The sequence below is a fragment of the Sorex fumeus genome, unplaced genomic scaffold (assembly GCF_029834395.1).
Source record: "Sorex fumeus unplaced genomic scaffold, SorFum_2.1 ptg000019l, whole genome shotgun sequence".
Lineage (NCBI taxonomy): Eukaryota > Metazoa > Chordata > Mammalia > Eulipotyphla > Soricidae > Sorex > Sorex fumeus.
This window is the reverse complement of record NW_026606076.1, coordinates 242,240-261,972: the sequence shown is the minus strand read 5'-3', so window position 1 is coordinate 261,972 and position 19,733 is coordinate 242,240. Positions and strand designations below refer to the sequence as shown.

At 54.6% G+C, this 19,733-nt stretch overlaps 1 protein-coding gene across 3 annotated transcripts in view; it reads left to right on the top strand.

Moving 5' to 3' along the window:
* Window positions 1-19,733, top strand: part of CERS4 (ceramide synthase 4) — a 43,564-nt gene that overhangs the window by 13,267 nt on the left and 10,564 nt on the right. The gene's annotated exons all lie outside the window — the stretch shown is intronic.

Genomic DNA, 19,733 nt, shown 5'->3' with positions numbered 1-19,733 from the left:
CACACCCTCCCGGCTAGAATTATAGCTCTAGCCCTGCCTCAAAATTTATTTTATTTTTTATTTATTTGTTTATTTTTTGCATTTGGGGTCACACCCGGCGATGCTCAGGGGTTACTTCTGGCTCTGCGCTCAGGAGTTACTCCTGGCGGTGCTCAGGGGACACTATGGGATGCTGGGATTCGAACCCGGGTTGGCTGTGTGCAAGGCAAACGCCCTACCCGCTGTGCTATTGCTCCAGCCCCCGCCTCAAAATTTAAATATATATATATATATATATATAGAGAGAGAGAGAGAGAGAGAGAGAGACTTTTTGAGTCACATTCAGCAGTGCTCAGGCCTTACTCCTGGCTCTGCGCTGGGGCATTACTCCTGGCGTTGCTCGGAGGATCTTATGGGATGCCAGGGATTGAATCAGGTGGGCCGCGTGCCAGGCAAACGCCCTCCCTGCTCGGGGCTTCTCAAAAAAAAAAAGAGAGAGAGAAAAAAATTATTAGGGGCTAGAACAATAGCACAGCGGGTAGGGCGTTTGCCTTGCACGCCGCCGCAGACCCGGGTTCGATTCCCAGCATCCCATAGGGTCCCCTGAGCACCGCCAGGAGTAATTCCTGGGTGCATGAGCCAGGAGTAACCCCTGTGCATGGCCAGGTGTGACCCAAAAAGCAAAAAAAAATTAAAGCAGCCTCAGTCTCCTGCACTGGGTCACTCCTCCCTGCTGTCCAGGGGGGATGGGGAAGGCCAGACAGACGAGCTGGGCTGCTGCCCGCCTCTCTCCCTCCCTCCCTCCCTCCCTTGCCCGCGGGTTGTGGGGTGCTTGCTGGCGGTTTCCTGGAAGACGCGCTGCTCATTGGGCCACCCGCGCACATAGCCACGGGGCGAAGCGTCCGTCTGCGCCCTGTTCAGTCACGCGAAGTCTATGAGCTGGGCACCTGCCACCAAGGCGGGAGTGGTGGGGGAGGGGATTGCTGAGAAGATGTTGGGGCTCCCTGGCCTTGTCCCCCTTGTCACCATCCTCCTCCCCCTCTCTCAGAGGGCACCTTCTCCAAGAGAGATTTTTTTCTTTTTTTTTTTTTTTGTTTTTTTTGGGTCACACCCAGTGATGCTCAGGGCTCAGGACTCATTCCTGGAAGTGCTCCGGGGACTTTATGGGGTACCAGGGATGCCAGGCTCCACGCTGCTGTCCTTCCCTACCCCACCCTCCCACGGAATTTAAGCCACATCTTTGTCCCCTCCCTCTTCCTGAGCCGGGTGATTCCCCCCCAATTTCTGCCCAAGTAGGGAATTCCCCAGAGCAGGCTGGTCCCAATGCCCCTCCCGCTCCCCTGGAAGGCGGAGCCCCAAGTCCACTCCATCCAGCCCTGAGTGCTTGTCCCAGATACCAGCCACAGAGTGACGCTCCCCTCCCCCCCGCCCCGTGTGGAAACACCCCACCCACGTGTGCCTTGACTGTTCATAGAAGCCAGGCCTTCTGGGGCTCTGCCTGGCATCGCTCCCTCCTTTGCCCAGACTAGGTGCCAGGCCTGTGCCAACCTTTCCCCAAATAAGGCAGGGCGGGCAGGCTGGGCCGGTGGTGTGTGGGGTCCGCTGGAGTTGAGTGGCGTTTTGTTTGCTTTGCGTTGCTTTGATGGGTTTTTATCTGCTTTGCCGTGAGGGAGCTGGTTTACCAGCCGGGAGAGAAACTTTCTTCTTTTTTTTTTTTTTTGACAGGTCACACCTGGCGATGCACAGGGGTTACTCCTGGCTCTGCACTCAGGAATTACTCCTGGAGGTGCTCAGGGGACCATATGGGATGCTGGGGATTGAACCTCTGAAATTTTTAAATTAAACTTGTGGCTCCTATTAATTTGTCTAGTGGTGGGGGCAGAGTGATAGAACTGGGGTTAAGGTAGTTGCTTCACACATGGCAGACCCCAGTTTGAACCCCAACACCAAATATGATCCCCCAAGCCCTGCCAGGAGAGATCCCTTAGCAAAGAGCCAAGAGTAAGCCCTGAGCACTTCTGGAAATGGCCCAAACCCCAAATAAAAGTTATTTCCCTATGTTTTCTTTATGTTCTCTCTCTCTCTCTCTCTCTCTCTCTCTCTCTCTCTCTCTCTCTCTCTCTCTCTCTCTCTCTCTTTCTCTTTCTCCCTCTCTCCGAGGCGCTCACATTCTTCAAATGCTCAGGGCTTACTCCTTTGTTTTTTTCTTTTGGGGGTGGGTCATACTCAGTGATGCTCAGGGCTTTTACTCCTGGCTCTGCAGCTCTGCACTCAGGAATTACTCCTGAAGGTGCTCGGGGAACCTTATGGGATGCCGGGGATTGAACCTGGGTCAGCTACGTGCAAGGCAAACGCCCTCCCCCACTGTCCTATCGCTACGGCCCCTCAGGGATTACTCCTGGCTCTGTGCTCAGGGATCACTCCTGGAGGGACTCAGGGGACTCTATGGAGTGGTGGGGATCGAACCCGGGCCGTCTGCAAGCAAGCACGTTCCTCATCCACTGTCCCACCTCTCTGGCCCCTTTGTTTATATATATATATATATTGCTTTTTGGGTCACACCTGGCAATGCACAGGGGTTCCTCCTGGCTCTGCACTCAGGAGTTACTCCTGGCGGTGCTCAGGGGACCCTATGGGATGCTGGGAATCGAACCCGGGTTGGCCGCGTGCAAGGCAAACACCCTACCGGCTGTGCTCAGGGATTACTCCTGGCTCTGCACTCAGGAATTACTCCTGGCAGTGCTGGGGGTGTGGGGTGGCTATAATGTATGCCGGGATGGAACCTGGGTCTACCGCATGCAAAACAAATGCTCTCCCCCGCTGTATTGTCGTTCTGGCCCTGAGGAGGGAAACTTTCTTTGCTATAAAAGAATTTCAGGGGGCTTGGGGGAAGCACACGGCAACCCAGGAGCTGGCTTAGAGGGCTGGAGCTGCCGCATTTTCTCCGGAAGTCCCGGGGATCAGTTTCCCCAGCACGGCTCGGTCCCTGCTGGAGAAGCCCCACCTAATTTGTCTTTCAGAAAACAGTCTCAGGGGGCTGGAGCGATGGCACAGCGGGGAGGGCGTTTGCCTTGCACGCGGCCGACCCGGGTTCGATTCCCAGCATCCCATTTGGTCCCTTGAGCACTTCCAGGAGTAATTCCTGAGAGCAGAGCCAAGAGCCAGGAGTAACCCAACCCCTGAGCATTGTGACACAATCAATCACAACCATCCTGTTATTCGTCGATTGCCTTGAGCAGGCCCCAGTAACGTCTCCTTCATCCTAGCCCTGAGATTTTTTTTAAAAAGTGCCATATTCAAGGCTCTTTCAGAGTTAGGAGAATGAGACCCTTCATTGTTACTGGTATTTGGCATATTGGGTACGCCACGGGGAGTTTGCCAGACTCTGCCGTGTGAGCAGGTTACATTCGGTAGCCTGCCAGTTTGTCCAAAGTAAGAACGAGATAATAAGATGTCACGCGGCCACAAATGTGGTCATGTGCTTCCGGGAGCTGGGTTTTATAGTCTCTGAGTCTTGGCCGCTGATGGGATTACACGGCTCCAGGGGGCCAGGTGGTGGGTGTGACCCCCGCCTACTGGAATTTGAAGGATCTGGGTGGAAGATGCTCGACTCCAATTCGAGTAGGCTTGGAGGTCTCGGCCCCAGAACCCGCGTGGCTTTGTCCCTCTGCCAGTACCTTCCTGTGTGCGGAGAGTGGTCTCAGCATGGTGGTGGCTGGTCCTGGAGGTCTTCAGCTGCCGGAGCCCTGGTTGGGGCAGGGAGGGAAACTCAACCCACTCCCCTCCAAGGGGCCCCGGGGAGGACAGACAGGCGCAGGGGCAGGAGACTCTGTTATTCATAATAAGCAATACAAAATAAATTATTGAGCACCTCCCTGTTGGGCAGTCTTGAGTGGCAGTGGGAAGGTGGAATGGCGGTGGAATTGGTGTTGAGATATTGAAAGTAATTCATTCTTGTGAACAACTTTATGACAATTCACTGTATCACTGTCATCCCGTTGTTCATTGATTTACTTGAGTGGGCGCCAGTAACCGTCTCTACTCGCCCCAGCCCTGAGATTTGAGCAGCCTCTCCTTATTCATCTTTCCCAACAATTGGAGGCTCTTTCAGGGTCAGGGGAATGAGACCTGTTATAGTTCCTGGTTTTGGCATATCGAATATGCTACGGGGAGCTTGCCAGGCTCTGCCCATACAGGCGGATACTCTCGGGAGCTTGCTGGGCTCTCAGAGAGGCATATATATATATATATATATATATATATATATATAAAATTTGTTGCCTACTGTCTGAATTCCATCAAACTCCGAGAGGCATATATATATATATATATATATATATATATATATATATCCCATGATTTGTTGCCTACTGTCTGAACTCCATCAAACATGGTGTGGTAATTATGGAAAAGGGATAGGAAGTGTCTTATGATGTGTCCGGAAAGCATCCTGGAGCCTGGCAGAGTTGGGGAGTGGCGGTCGGCTGCCAGGGCTGGGTCCCTTGGGGCAGGGAGAGCTCTCATCCACCCCCCTCTGGGGCATCCCGAGTGAAAACAGCCTGGCGCGGAGTCTGGTGGCATGGTTATGGGGGCCTCATTTTATACTGTCTGGGAGAAGCAGCCGTGAGTTCTGGAGGGTGGTCAATGAGGAGATTCTCTGGTGCTGGCAGGGAGTGGTTGATGGGTGCGGACCCTGGGTCACCAGAGACTGGGGGAAGCAGGCAGAGGATCTCTGCTCCCAGGTCCTATTAAGTCCAGAGTCCAAGGTCACAAAGTTCCGCATTACTTGGGTTCCGTGGGACTTCGCTCCTGCGTGAGTGAATTTAAATTTTTTTAATTAATTAATTAATTTATTTTGAATACCCATCCCTCCACCAGTGACCATTTCCCACCACCTCGAATCCCAGTATCCCTCCCACCCCTCGCCCCCCATCCCACCCTGCCTTTGTGGCAGGGCATTCCCTTTTGTTCTCTCTCTCCCATTGGGTGTTGTGGCCTGTATAAGAGTTAAGCCCAGTTTTCAGGGAGAAACCTTGGATGATTTACTTTCCATTGATCACTTTGCATATAGGGAGATGTCATGCGGCTGCATAAGCGGCCACGCGGTTTGGAGTAAAAGTTCTGGTTCCCGCATACTCGAGCTATGCTTGTAGAGGCTCATGGTCACTGGGGTTCCATCTGGAGGAGGCAGGATGCGGCACCTACCCCATCTAGGACTTCCCAGTGTGAATTTAAATTTTTTAAATTAAATTTTTTTTTAAAAAAATAGAGAAGTTGGGGGCTGGAGAGATAGCACAGTAGGTAGGGCGTTTTCCTTGCACGAGGTCGACCCGGGTTCAATTCCCAGCATCCGATATGGTCCCCCGAGCACTGCCAGGAGTAATTCCTGAGTGCATGAGCCAGGAGTAACCCCGGTGCATCGTCGGGTGTGACCCAAAAAGCAGAAAAAAATAAAAATAAGAGAAGTCATGGGGAAGGAAAAAAAAAGGAGTGATCCCTGAGAACAGAGGCTAGAGGAAGCCCTGAGCATAACTGGACGAGGCCCCAAAATAAACAAACAAAGGACCAGTCAGAGAGATAGTAGAGATAGTACAGAGGTGAGTCCAAGGGTAAGTTTAAGGCCCTAGCTTGACCCCCAGTACCACATGGTTTGCTGAGCACTGAACCTGAGTATCTCCTATGCACTGCCAAGTGTGCCTCCCCAATTTAATAAAGAACAGGAAAAAAAAAAGAGAAGGAGTTGGAGCTGTAGCAAGGGCACAGCAGGTAAGGCACTCGCCTCGCACACAGCCCACCTGGGTTCTATTTCTGGCACCCCATCGGGTCCCCTGAGCACCACCAGGAGTGATGCCTGAGTACAGAGCCAGGAGCAACCCCTGAGCATTGCCAGGTATGTGGGGGGGGGGGGGGGGAAGTAGGAGGGGAGTTCAGGTGAGAGAGGTGCTGAACCCAGCCGGAAGAGGTAAACCTAGGAGGGCTTCCTGGAGGAGGTGTCTGGAGAGCAGTCACACCACCACGAGGAAGGCCACGGCTGCTGGGAGTGGGGAACAGCATTGGGAAAGCCCAGAGGCTGTTCCGGCACCCATCGGGCTGGGTCAGGGGGGAGTAACTCCAGGACTCTTCGCCAAGGCTGGGGCTTGCAGTCTGGGACTTGAGTGGAAAGGCGACCTAGATGTGGGCCCAGGGAGGCACCTGGGCACCAGCCCGAGGCTGGGAGATGGAGGGAGAGGCCGCCAGGGTGATGCAGGCGGGGCCAGACTGCAGGGGGGCGGGGCTGGGTGGGTGAGTGGTCAGAGGGGGACAGGGAGGGAAGCCGAGTGTCCAGGTTATTTGGGGGCGGGGGTCTGGGAGGACTCTGGGTTCCGTCTCTGGAGACTGGGCGGGCGGAGGGACGGTGGCCAAGAATCCTTGGGAGGCGACACGACAGGGACACGCCCGGGGTGTGTGGAGTGACAGGCCTGGCTGGGAAAGGAGGAACCAGGCGGTGTGGGGGAAGCGGGGCTGGGGAAGGGGTGAGCCCACACCGAGGGAAGCAGAGGGCACTGGAGCGTGCAGGGGTGAGGCTGGAGAGACCGCACGGGGGGGGGAGGGGCAGAGCCCTCGACAGTGCTCAGGCTTAACTCCAGGCTCTGTGCTCAGGGATCACTCCTGGTGGGGCTCGGGGGATGCTCTGCGGTGCCGGGGGCTCGAACCCGGGTCAGGGGCTCGAACCCGGGTCAGCCACGTGCAGAGCAGTGGACGCCTCATCTTCCGTGCTCTCTCTCTAGACTTCGGCATCATTTGGGTTGTTTGTGGGTTTTTGTTTTGTTTTGTTTTGTTTTGTTTTGCTTTTTGGGTCACACCCGGCCATGCACAGGGGTTCCTCCTGGCTCAGCACTCAGGAATCACTCTTGGTGGTGCTCAGGGGACCCTGTGGGATGCCGGGAATCGAACCCGGGTCAACCGCATGCCAGGTAAGCACCCTCCCCACTGTCCTTATGGCCCTGGCCCTTGGCATCATTTGGGATCAGAGGGCAAGAATGCAGAGGCCCCCTGGGCTGGAGCGATAGCACAGCGGGTAGGGCATTTGCCTTGCACGCGGCCGACCCGGGTTCGATTCCCAGCATCCCATAGGGTCCCCCGAGCACCACCAGGAGTAATTCCTGAGTGCAGAGCCAGGAATAACCCCTGTGCATTGCCGGGTATGACCCAAAAAGAAAAAAAAATGCAAAGGTCCCTGCTGCGGTCGCCTCCGGGATGCTGAGGGCTCAGAGGCGCCCTGGTGGCCCGGTCCCAGCTGTGTGACTGACTTATCCAGCCTCTCGAGTACCCGGATACTCTCAGCAGCATCTTCCTGACAGCACAGGGCAGCTGGTACACACCCCGGGGCTCGCGACGCGGGTCACACCTGGGCACGTCCCAACCCTTACACTCCCCGGCGTTGGGCAATGCCCGCGAAGGGCCAGCCCGGCTGCCCCAGAAAGCTGGATGAATGTGCCTGGCATGGAGCCGGGCACGGGCGTCTCTGCCATCCGGGGGCTGGCGAGTGAAGCAGGGTGTCCTGGCACTGGGTGTGGGTGGAGGAGGGCCGAGGGGCACTCCCGGGCACACCTTGAGCCCACCTCAAACCCCTCCAACTCTGGGAAAGCCCCACCTTGGCTGCAAATTGGTCTCAATACCCACATCCCGGGCTGGTGCCAGCTAGATACGCCCCCTACAGGGCTGGTGCGGTAGGACAGGGTGTCGTGGCGACCTGTTCTACTGGGTAGGGTACTTGAGCCTGCCAGGAGTGATCCCTGAGCACAGATCTGGGAGTCATCCCCGAGCACTTCTGGCTGTGGCCCAACCTTTGGGGTGCAGGTGTGCTCTCAGGACCCTGTGTCGGAGCGATAAGACAATGGCGAGGGCGCTGGCCTTGTACGCAGCTGACCCAGGCTTAACTCCCAGCATCCCATAAGGTCCCCCAAGCCCACCAGGAGTGATTCCTGAGTGCAGGGCCAGGAGTAACCCCTGAGCATCGCCAGGTGTGAACACACCCGCCCCCCAAAAAAAATTAATTGAGGCAGAAGTGTCCTTGGGGGCTGGAGAGATAGCACAGCGGGTAGGGTGTTTGCCTTGCATGCGGCTGACCCGGGTTCGATTCCCAGCATCCCATAGGGCCCTCTGAGCACCGCCAGGAGTAACTCCTGAGTGCAGAGCCAGGAGGAACCCCTGTGCATCGCCGGGTGTGACCCAAAAAGCAAAAAAAAAAAAGTGCCCCTGAGCACTGCCTTGATGCTCTTGTTCATTTTGTTTCGAGAGTCTCTCACCCACACGGCAAAGCCTGGCAAGCTCCCCGTGACGTATTCAATATGCCAAACACAGTAACAACAAGTCTCACGATGGAGCCGTTACCGGGCCCGCTCGAGCAAATCAATGAACAACAGGAGAACAGTGCAGTTCAGTACAGGATTGCAACATGAACATCATAGGAAATTTTAACTTTTTTTCCGTCCTTTTTAGTTTTTTACTTTGGAGCCACACCCGGCCTAGTTCAGGGTCTACTCCTAGGTTTGCACACAGGAATCACTCCTGGCAGGGCTAGGGGACCCTATGGGATGCCGGGAATCGAACCCAGGTCGGCCACACGCCAAACAAACCCCCTCCCCACTGTCCCGTCGCTCTGGCCCCCAGGAGAACCTGGTCACGGGAGCCTTGTATGATACCACCTTGCTTCCATCTGTATCCAGATTTGGGTCACACACTTAACACACGGCAAAGAACGAGCAGGGCCGAGAGGTCTGTTCCTTGCTTCAACTCAGAACTCAGGCTGATTTATGAATTCCATCTGATGTTGCAGTATCCGATGTCTCTGAGTTGTTTGTAGGCAGCAAAGTAACAGACTGGCAGAAGAGAAAGAACACAGAAGAAAACAAAAATACAGTTGAAGAATGACACATTCACTGGGGTGGGGGTGGGGGGGGGGGAGAGAGAGAGAGAGAGAGAGAGAGAATGGTTCAAATTCCACCAACAAATGATAACAGTGCTCTCTGGCTCTCTGATTCTTTACCCAGAATCCCTCAGGGAAGACTCCAGACAGTTCCTCTAAGGGTGGATGAATGACAAGGTGTGTTTTCTCTCCCCCACTATGATTATTATTTTTTTTTATTTGGTTTCGGGGTCACAAAGCCAAGATTTCAGTTGCCAGCCACCACAAGAAGGATTGTGGAGTTCTAATCCAGAAAGGTTTGATTGTGTGTGTGTGTGGAGGCGGGGGACTGTCCCAGGTGGTGCTGGGGGCTGACTCCTGGCTTTGCACTCAGGGATCACTCCTGGCAAGGCTTCAGAGACCCTAGTGCGGTGCCAGGGATCAAACCTAGATCAGGTGCGTGTCAGGTAAACAACTTCTCTGCTGTACATTCTCTCTGGCCCATAGCGACTTGATTTTTTTTTTTTTAAGAAATCAATATTTGGGGCTGGAGCATTAGGACAGCAGGGAGGGCATTTGCCCTCCACGTGGCTGACCTGGGTTCGATCTGGGGCATCCCATAGCATCCCCGAAGCACAGAGCCAGGAATAAGCCCTGAGCACTGCTGGGTACTACCCAAAAACCAAGAAAGAGAAAGGGAGAGAGAAAAAAAAGGAAGAAAGGAAGGAAGGAAGAGAAAGAGAAAGATTAGAGGGAGATTGTATCTCAGTGGTAGAGTCTGCCTTGCATGTTTGAGGCCTCGGTTGAAACCCCATTATCTCACACACACACACAGAGGAAAAATAATAATAATAAAGAATCTTCATATTGGGGCTGGAGCAATAGTATAGCCGGTAGGGCGTTTGCCTTGCACACGGCCAACCCAGGTTTGATTCCCAGCATCCCATAGGGTCCCCTGAGCACTGCCAGGAGTAACTCCTGAGTGCAGAGCCAGGAGTAACCCCTGTGCATTGCAGGGGTGACCCAAAAAGCAAAAAAAAAAAAAAAGAATCTTTATATGCTGGGACCAGAGCCATAGTACAACAAGGAGGGCACTTGCCTTGCACAAGGCTGACCCGGATTCAATCCCCAGCATCCCATAGGGTCCCCTGAGCCTAGCCAGGGGTGACCCTTGAACCAGAGCCAGAAGTCAGCTCTGAGCATTGCCAATTGTCCCTCCTCCAGAAAAATAACTAAGAATCTTCATGTGGGCTGGAGTTGACATGGGGCCTTGGGGAAGTCTTGAGCACTTTAGTGGTGAAGAAACAGTTACTGTGTCCATCAAAAGGATGTTAACACAATTGTAACTATGTTACCTACAATAATATCATTTTAAGAAAGGGTGTTTGCATGCAGCCAACATGGCCAACCCAGGTTCGATTCCCAGCATCCCATATGTTCCCCCGAGCACCGCCAGGAGTGATTCCTGAGTGCAGAGCCAGGCGTAACCCCTGAGCATTGCTGGGTGTGACCCAAAAAGCAAAAAAAAAAGGGGGGGGCTGGAGCGATAGCACAGCGGGGAGGGCGTTTGCCTGGCACGCGGCCGACCCAGGTTCGATTCCCAGCATCCCATATGGCCCCCTGAGCACCGCCAGGAGTGATTCCTGAGTGCATGAGCCAGGAGTAACCCCTGAGCATCGCCAGGTGTGACCCACCCCCCAAAAAAAAAGCAAAAAAAAAAAAAAGAAAGACCCAAAGATTAGCACGGAGGGGTGGAGGGTGTTGGCCTTGCATGCAGCCGACCAGGGTTCGATCCCTGACATCCCCTAGGGTCCCCCAAGCACCACCAGAAGTGATCCCTGAGTGCAGAGCCAGGAGGACTGCCAGGTATGACCCTAAAACTCAAAACCAAAAAAGACTCAGTGATCCTTAGAGGATCCCAAGAGAAGACAGAATCTCTGTGGCAGCGCTCACTTGCACAAAAGCCAGAATCCAATCCAGAACGACTGAACAGCCAAAAACAGGAGAATGTGACTCATGAGAACTAATCGGGACTGACCCAGGAGCGACCTAGTTGGTGGAATGTGCAGATAAAAACTTGAACACGGCTATTATAAACACTGCAGAGGTGTCAGGAAACACTCACTGTTCCCTCATGCCGCAAGAAAAAGCCTTTGCAGAGAGGCGAAACCAATCACAGGGGCTGGAGCGATAGCACAGCGGGTAGGGCGGTTTGCCTTGCATGCGGCCGACCTGGGTTCGATTCCCAGCATCCCATATGGTCCCCGGAGCACCGCCAGGAGTAACTCCTGAGTGCAGAGCCAGGAGGAACCCTTGTGCATCGCCGGGTGTGACCCAAAGAGCAAAGAAGAAAGAAAGAAAGAAAGAAAGAAAGAAAGAAAGAAAGAAAGAAAGAAAGAAAGAAAGAAAGAAAAAGAAACCAGGGCTGGAGCGATAGCACAGCGGGTAAGGCGTTTGCCTTGCACGCGGCCAACCCGGGTTGATTCCAGCATCCCATATGGTCCCCTGAGCACCGCCAGGAGTAACTCCTGAGTGCAGAGCCAGGAGTAAGCCCTGAGCATCGCCAGGTGTGACCCAAAAAGAAAAAAAAAAAAGAAACCAATCACAGGTTAAAACTAGAGCGATAGGACAGCGGAGAGGGCGTTGGCCTTGCATGCAACAGACCCGGGTTCAAGCCCCGGCCACCCATAGGCTCCCTGAGCCCCACCAGGCGTGATCTCTGAGCACAGAGCGAGGAGTCAGCCCTGAGCACTACTAGATGTCCCTCCCTTACCCCATGCCAAAAAAAAAGTTGACCATTTTGCATCCAGATGAAAGAAAATTTCCCAAGGGGGGGACATTGGTGTTGGAAAATGGGCACTGGTGAAGGGACGAGTGTTGGAAAATGTTCCAACATTTGGAACTGAAACCCATCATGAACAACTTTGTAACTGTGAATCTCACGATGATTCAACTAAATAATTGATTAAAATAAAATGAGAAAGAAGGAAAGAAAGTAAAAAAGAAAGAAAGAAAAGCGAAGTACAGGGGCAGGAGTGATAGCCCTCTTTTTGTATTTCCTACTTCCCTTCCCTTGGGGGGATCATGGCACAGAGACCCCAACAAGCAGAGCTCAGGGCTCTTCTGAGGATGCTCGCCAATCAGGCAGATCAATGTTCAGGTCCGGCAGCGCAGTGGTGGGGATCAGGCCGGGCCACACACTCACTGGGGAGTGGAGGTGCCATGTGACACAGGCTTGAACTCTGACCTGCGGCTCTGGCCAGGCCACCAAGGTCTCTCCCAGCCCCGCCCCATCCCCTGTGTTCTTGCTGTTGTTGAGGTGACGGGTGGGGGGACTCTGGGTCATGGCTGTTTGCGTACAGGGTCACATGTCATTTGCGGTGCCCTAGCACACGTGGGGTTGTGGTGATCTGGGTGAGGGAGGGTCAGATGTTGGGTGAGGGAGAGAAGGAAGGAAGGAAGGAAGGAAGGAAGGAAGGAAGGAAGGAAGGAAGGAAGGGAGGGAGGAAGGAAGGGAGGGGAAGAGGAAAGGGAAGGAAGGAAGGAAGGAAGGAAGGAAGGAAGGAAGGAAGGAAGGAAGGAAGGAAGGGGAAGAAGGAAGGAAAGGAAGGAAGGAAGGAAGGGGAAGAAGGAAGGAAAGGAGGGAGGGAAGGAAGGAAGGAAGGAAGGATGGAAGGAAGGAAGGAAGGGGAAGAAGGAAGGAAAGGAGGGAAGGAAGGAAGGAAGGAAAGGAGGGAAGGAAGGAAGGAAGGAAAGGAAGGAAGGAAGGAAGGAAGGAAGGAAGGAAGGAAGGAAGGAGAAGGAAGGAGAAGGAAGGAAAGGAGGGAAGGAAGGAAGGAAGGAAGGAAGGAAGGAAGGAAGGAAGGAAGGGGAAGAAGGAAGGAAAGGAGGGAAGGAAGGAAGGAAGGAAGGAAGGAAGGAAGGAAGGAAGGAAGGAAGGAAGGGAAGGAGGGTAGGAAGGAAGGATGGCAGGAGAAAGGAAGGAAAGATTTGTTTGGGGACCACACCCAGCGGTGTTCAGGGCTTCCTCCTGGCTCTGTGCTCAGGGATCACTCCTGGTGGTACTCAGGAACACCTGGGGAGCGAGGGATGGAATCCAGGTCAGCTTCCTGCAAGCCACGCACGTTGGGGCCAGAGCAATGGGGTGTTTGCCTTGCACGCGGCCAACCCGGGTTCGATTCCCCAGCATCCCATAGGGTCCCCCAAGCACCGCCAGGAGTGATCCCTGAGTGCAGAGCCAGGAGGAATCCCCTGAATATCACCGGTGTGACCCCAAAACAAAATAAAGTGGCAATAGCAAAAAAAGCCAGTGCCAGGGCTGGAGTGATAGCACAGCGGGTAGGGCGTTTGCCTTGCACGCGGCCGACCCGGGTTCGATTCCCAGCATCCCATATTGTCCCCTGAGCACTGTCAAGAGTAATTCCTGAGTGCATGAGCCAGGAATAACCCCTGAGCATCGCCGGGTGTGATCCTCGCCCCCCAAAAAAAGGCCAGTGGCCCCCCCACATTACTATGCTCACCCCGCCCCCCCCCCGCTCCATCCCACTCCCAGTTTTGACTCAAAGGGGATTTGAAGGAGTACAAAAAAATTGGAGGGGGGGGCATGACGGAGCTGTTTTGTTTTCTTGGTGTGGCCCAGACATCCGGGGCACCTCGCGTGTGTCAAAATGCGTCCCACACCCCTATGCGGCAAACACCTGGGGCCCCGCCTTGCCAGTGGCACCTCGTAAAACTGTGAGTTTGGTTATTTGATAATTATTGCGATTGTTATAGTCCACGCAGGCGTCCCCTTGGTTCCCATGTGATTGTCTCCTCAGCACCCCCCCTCCCACCTACCTGGGGGCTCCTGATTCCTCCCTTCCGCTCCTCCAGGTCCTTCCTCCACCCTAATCGGGGGGGAGGGAGGGGAGGGGGTATCCACAGGACCACAGGAACAGCGCTGGCCTTGGATGAGGCTCAGCCAGGTTCTTCCCAAGCTGCGCTGGAGGGATCCCTGAGCACAGAGCCAGGAGTCAGCCCTGAGCACAGCTGAATGTAACCTCCCCCAAAACAGAATGGGCCGGCGGGGGGCGGGGGTCATAACAGATAGGGCATTTCCCCTGCATATGGCCGACCCGGGTTCAATCCTCGGCATCCCATAGGGTCCCCCAAGCACCGCCAGGAGTGATTTCTGAGTGCAGAACTGGGAATAACCCCTGGACATCACCAGGTGTGATCCCCCCAAAATTAAAGTGAAATTAAACTTCTTAAAAAATTAGTGATAAAAAAAAGTGTCTGTGAGGCGTTTGCCTTGCATGCGGCTGACCCAGGTTCGATTCCCAGCATCCCATAGGGTCCCCTGAGCACCGCCAGGAGTAACTCCTGAGTGCAGAGCCAGTAGTAACCCCTGTGCATCGCCAGGTGTGACCCAAAAAGAAAAAAAAAATTAATGATGAAAAAAATGTCCATGAGGCTGGAGTGATAGTACAGCGGGTAGGGCATTTGCCTTGCATGCGGCCGACCCGGGTTCGATTCTCAGAATCCCATATGGTCCCCTGAGCACCGCCAGGAGTAATTCCTGAGTTCATGAGCCAGGAGTAACCCCTGAGCATCACCGGGTGTGACCCAAAAAGCAAAAAAAAAAAAAAAGAAAAAGTGCCCGTGAGGAAGTTTTGTCCTTGAGCGGATGTCATGGAGGGTCACCATGCGCGTGGCCCAGGGGACCCTCCCATGTCCTGCGTGACCCGAGTCAAGGACAATATGGACCCCCAGCTTGTGTCTGTGTGAGGAGTGGGCCGGAGGTGCCATCTGGAACGGGGGCCCCCTGCAGGGAGCTGCCCAGGGCTGGCAGGGACAGGCTGAAATAGCACCCCAGGGTGGCCCCACTCTCATGGGCTCAGGCTGGCCAAGTCAGGGATCATCTGGAAGGGACAGCGGGGCGGGCAGCTTCGGACTTCCCACTGAGCATAGACAGCCCCCCACTGCACCCCAGGAATTAGGTGAGGGCGAGGACACTGGGGAGAGAGAGAGAGGCAGACAGACAGACAGACAGAGAAGGAGGAAGGGAGGGAGGGAGGGAGAGAGACGGACAGAGAAACAGTGATACAGAGACTGATTCTCAGTACATGAGAGTGCATGTTATCCTGTGTGTGTGTGTGTGTGTGTGTGCGCGCGCGTGCATGTGTGCAGAGACCAGGTATATGTGTGCATATAAGTTTGTGTGTGAGACTGTACATGTGGCTATGTATGGATGTACGAGAGTGTGTGTGTGTGTGTGTTATGACTGTGTGTGTAACTGTGGGAGGGTATGACTTGTGGGGGTGGGAATGGCTATGTTTGTGTCTCTCTGTCCCTGTGTGTGATTGTATGAGATTGTGTGTGTGTGAGGCTGCGAGTGCCTATATTTGTGTTTCTGTGTGTGTGAGTGTGTGTTTGTGTGACGGTGGGATGACTCTGTCTGACTGTGTGTGTTTGCGTGACTGTGTATGAATGTGTGACTGTGTGTCCGTGTGACTTTGTATGACTCTGTGTGACTGTGTGCGTTTGTGTGACTTTGCATGCCTGTATGTGAGGCTGAGTTTCTAGATTTGTGTTTCTGTACGTGTGACTGTGTGCGTCTGTGTGACTCTGCGTGTGACTGTGTGTTTGGGTGACTGCGTACGACTCTGTGTGACTGCGTGTGTTTGTGTGACTGTGCATGACTGTGTGTGTGAGGCTGTGAGGCCCCCGTTCCAGATGGCACCTCCGACCCACTCCTCACACAGACACAAGCTGGGGGTCCATATTGTTCTATATTTGTGCTTCTGTATGTGTGAGTGTCTGTGGGTCTGTGTGACTGAGTGTGACTGTGTGTGTGTGTGACTGTGTGACTGCTTACAGCCCAGACATCTGGGGCCGGAACCGCACCCCCCTGTGCCCAGCAATCCTGCCTTTCAGCCGATGGCGGAGACCCCCAGCCAACCGGGACCCTCGGTGCTTCTTTGCCTATTATGAGACGAGCAGGGAGTCAAGGGGTTCAGCTGTGCCACCCTCGCCCGCCCGGGGCCCCTCTGCCGAGCTGGGCACACACCCTCCCCCGAGCGGTGCCGAGGGATATTTTTAGTCCCTGAGCAGATTATCAGTTTGGCTCCAGGTGGCTCGGCAGGGCTGGGAGCTGGGCCAGGATGCGGCTGGCCGGGGGAGGTGGCGGGGACAGAGCAGGCGACTGGCCTGAGCTTGGCAGCTCGCCCAGTGCCCCAGCACTGCCCCCCCCACCTGGCTGCCCTGATCGAACCCCGCCTGGACACATTAGCCAGACCTGCTCACCCAGGCGCAAACCAGACCTACTCCTTTCCAGAATGTTCTAGACCCTGGCTGGGCAGTCATACAGCAGGTAGGGCCCTGATTTTTTTTTTTTTAATTTTTATTAGTGAGACACAATGAGGTACAGTTGTAGACTGGCAAATTTTTGTGCCTGGGTTTCAGTCATACAATGATCGAGTACCCATCCCTCCACCAGTGTCCATTTTCCACCACCACGGGTCCCAATATTCCTCCCACCCCCATACTCCCCCCATCCCACCCTGCCTCTGTGGCAGGGCATTCCGTTTTGTTCTCTCTCTCTCCTTTTGGGTGCTGTGGTTTGCAAAAGAGGCATTGAGTGGCAATCATGTTAGGTCTATAGTTAACTTTCAGCATGCATCTCCCATCCTGGGAGGATCCTCCCAACACCCTTTACTTGGTGCTCCCTTCTCTATCTGAGCTGCCTTTTCCCCTAGCGTGTGTGGCTGGCCTCCAAGCCATGGAGTAAACCTCCTGGTACTTATTTCAGCTATTCTAGGGCCCTGATCTTAACCGCGTCTGTCAGAGGTTTGATCCCCAGCACCTCAGAGTGTTCCTTGAGCATAGCCAGGAGTCATCCCTGAGCACAGAGCCAGTAGGCAGCCCTGAGCACTGCTGAATGAGGCCAGAGAAAAACCCCACCTAGAATGTTCTAGATTCTCCCCCAGCTTCTCATGACTTTTTCCTTATTATCCCGGTCTCCTGGGCATCTCGTCACCTCCATGCAGATAGGCTGCCTTTCCCCATTTCTCCACAGTTAGATTTTTGGGATATTTTCTGGTTTTGTTCTGTGGATGATGTGATTGTCTTTGTTGGGGCCTCACCCGGCCATGCTCAGGGCTGGCTCCTGGCTCTGCACTCAGGGATCACTCCTGGTGGGAACTGGGTGACCATATGGGGATGCCGGGGATCGAACCCAGGTTGCCCTCCCCACTGTCCTGTCGCTCTGACCCCTCTTCGTTTTCGCACTCAGAGATCAAAACTGGGGTCTCTAGCAAGCTGGGCAGCTACCCTACTGCTCTGAGCTCTGCCCCGCCCCCGCGAAGTGGAGGTACTGGAGAAACCCTTCAAGGGGTCAAGGTCTTTGCCTTGCGTGCAGCTGACCCCGGGTTCAATCCCTGGCACCCCATAGTGTCCCCCGAGCACCACCAGGAGTGAGTCTTGAGTGCAGAGCCAGGAGGAACCCCTGAGCACCACCAGGTGTGGCCCCAGAACAGAGAAGAGACAGGAGCATTGCTCCTCTGGGGACTGCGCAGGTGGCCAGACCCCAAAAACACTGGGGTTCAAGGTTCAATGCTTTAGTTTGTTTTTTTGCTGAGATTTTTTTTTCTTCAGGGGGTGTCCCGGGGGCGTATCCAGGCACTTAACCACTGAGCACCATCCCAGCTTCTTGTTCCATTTGGCAGGTGGGGAAACTGAGGCCCAGCGTGGCCCAGCATTACCCAGAGTGGCCAGGTCTCTGGCCCTTCAGAGCCCAGGGACACAGTTGACAGAACTCTGGGCTCTCTGCTTAGGGATCCCCTGGCGGGTGCTCAGGAAACCATACGGGGTGCCGGGGATCCAACCTGGATGGGCCACGCGTGAGGCAGACGCCCTCCCCGTGGTGCTCTCACTCCGGTCACAGTTCCTTTGCACGCCCACACGCCTTTGGCTGTTCCGTCCCCGTTTCCCCGGCAGGGAAAAACAACTGCCATAAGCAAAGATGAAAGCCCAGATAAGGGCCTGTGTGCTGAGAGAGGCAGGTGCCCGCGGCTGGTTTGGAAACGGAGCCTGGAAACCAAGGCGGCAGGGTGGAGCAGAGCCGGGAGGTGAGGTGGCAAACGGATGTGAGTGGACAGTTCTGGATCTCACCATAAATCTTCCTGCCCTGCCCTGGATCTGGAAGGTTCTATCGGGAGGTGCTGAGACGATACCCCACACCCCTCAGATCCCGCAGTCCCACTCTCCTCTTCGGCCCCCCATGATCTCTGAGCACTGTCTCCCACACGTTCGCCTCACACCCCCAGTTCAGCCCTGCCCCAGACCCTGGGAGACCCAGAGATGCCTCCAGCCATCTCTGCTGCATCCACCCGACCTTTCTCAGCTTTTTTTTTGGGGGGGGGGGGGTCAACGTATCTGGCAGTCCTGAAGGATCACTTCTGCTGGGTTCAGGGCACCCGATGGGATGCTGGGGATCGAACCCCGGCCAGCCGCATGCCTCCTCACAGTGCTAGCTCTGCCCCTGACCTATCTCAGCTTAAGGGATCACCACGAATGTTACTTCCTGCCTTTCAAATCGATCCTGCCTCCTTGTTTCCCAGCCCACCCTCCACCACACTGGATTAGCTGATTCGGTGATGATCCCCCCTCTGTGCTTGGGGGGGCATGGGGCAGTGGGTTCCAGGGGTGCTGGAAGGACGGTTGTGTCCCCAGGATCCAGCCCAGGCTGTTGTATACAAGTTGATCGAAGAATGGGTTGTGGGAGAATGGAGAAGTAGATGGGTGGGTGGGTGGGGTGGATGGATGGATGGGTGGATGGATGGGTAGGTGGATGGATGAGTAGATGGATGGATGGATGGATGGGTAGGTGGATGGATGGATGGATGGATGGATGGATGGATGGATGGATGGATGGATGGGTAGGTGGATGGATGGATGGATGGATGGATGGATGGATGGATGGATGGATGGATGGATGGATAGATGGATGGATGGATGGATGGATGGGTGGATGGATGGGTGGGTGGGTGGATGGATGGGTAGATGGATGGGTGAATGAATAGATGGATGGATGGGTGGATGGATGGGTGGGTGGATAGATGGATGGATAGGTGGATGATGGATGGGTGGATGAATGGATGGGTGCAGCATATGAATGAATGGAATGAAGGGTGGCTGACTGATGGATGACAGAATGAAGAATTGGAGGATGGGGTGGTGGGGAGATGGGGGTTGGGAGAATGGACAGGCTGATGAATGGACAAATGGATAGATGGACAATAGACAGGTAGATTCAGGAGGCAGACAGGTGGGCAGGCATGTGGATGGATGAGTGGATGGACAGACAGGTAAACATTCCCAATGGGGACTGATGTGGGAGTCTGGGCATGTGGCTTGAGAGCTCGGGAAAGGAGGCCAGGGATGCTGTTCAGTGCACTTGCCTTACATGCATCTCACACACACACACACACTCACACACATGCACACACACACGTCTCAGAAGAGGGAAAGGGGGGCTGGAGCAATAGCACAGCGGGTGGGGCGTTTGCCTTGCACGCGGCCGACCCGGGTTCAGTTCCCAGCATCCCATAGGGTCCCCTGAGCACCACTGGGGTAATTCCTGAGTGCAGAGCCAGGAATAACCCCTGAGCATTGCTGGGTGTGACCCAAAAAGTAAATAAATAATAAATAAAAAGAAGAAAAGGGAAAAGGCTATTTGAGTTCTGGACAATAGGGACCCTCTCCTCTCCCTCATGTAGGTGGGCTGCTCCCCCTCCAGCTGCTGGTGGAAAACTCACTCTTTGGTTCACTGATGCATTTTCCAGCCAACTCAGAACAACCAGGGAAGGAATTGTGGGTGTCCTGAAAC